At 30.3% G+C, this 798-nt stretch overlaps 1 non-coding gene across 1 annotated transcript; it reads right to left on the bottom strand.

The window, feature by feature from the left end:
• Nucleotides 1-332: 332 nt before the first annotated feature.
• LOC117722808 (U6 spliceosomal RNA) lies at nucleotides 333-439 on the bottom strand. Its single transcript, XR_004608578.1, has one exon. It is a non-coding gene; the product is annotated as a U6 spliceosomal RNA (small nuclear RNA).
• Nucleotides 440-798: the final 359 nt, after the last annotated feature.

The raw sequence follows: 798 nt of genomic DNA, 5'->3' as shown, positions 1-798 counted from the left end.
GGAAAATGTATATATTAGCTACCCATAATAAGGAGAAGGGAGAAAGGAAAAGAAGTAATATTTCAAACAACCATTACCCGAATTGTCTCCAGTTGTCTACCACAGAATTTGAGATCAAGAAATCTCAGGGAATAAAAGCAGAATAAATGTCAAAAAAGCTACATATACTGAGATTTATATTGTCAAATACAGAAAGTGAAAAGTGAAAAAATTTTGAGAGAAGTAACTTCTCTTCAGAGGTTACAAAAATGAGAAATATAAGGTAAAATATTGATAGTGTTGTAGAAAAATAATCAGCTAAATATATGTGCTACTAAGATATCATTCATTTTTAAAATATGGAATGCTTCACAAATTTACAGACCATCCTTGACCGGGAATCTCTCTGATCTTCTCTGTATGGTTACAATTTCAGCATCTGTGCTGAAGAAATGAGCACCAAAGATATCTTTCAAAAGTGAAGGATAAATAATAAATGATAAAATTTCTACCTTTCATCATAGACCATTCTGGAAAGAAATACAAGAGAATAACTGGAGAGGAAAAATGAAACACTAGTGTGTATAAAGAGAGTTGGATAACTAGCCAGTGAATATATAATAAACTCATTTTTAGTTATATTTGCCTGATCTGAAGCATGACTTTATGATAATTATGCATACTATGTATTTTACTGTCCATCATCATGTTCTTACATACTTATAACTGAAATTAATTAAGCCATCAAGTCAAGGGAAATAGAGTTGGATTAGCTTTAACCTTTAATTATACTTTTGGAGAAACCACTAAAGTAAAACA

The sequence above is a fragment of the Arvicanthis niloticus genome, chromosome 17 (assembly GCF_011762505.2).
Source record: "Arvicanthis niloticus isolate mArvNil1 chromosome 17, mArvNil1.pat.X, whole genome shotgun sequence".
Lineage (NCBI taxonomy): Eukaryota > Metazoa > Chordata > Mammalia > Rodentia > Muridae > Arvicanthis > Arvicanthis niloticus.
This window is presented reverse-complemented; position numbering and strand designations above follow the sequence as displayed.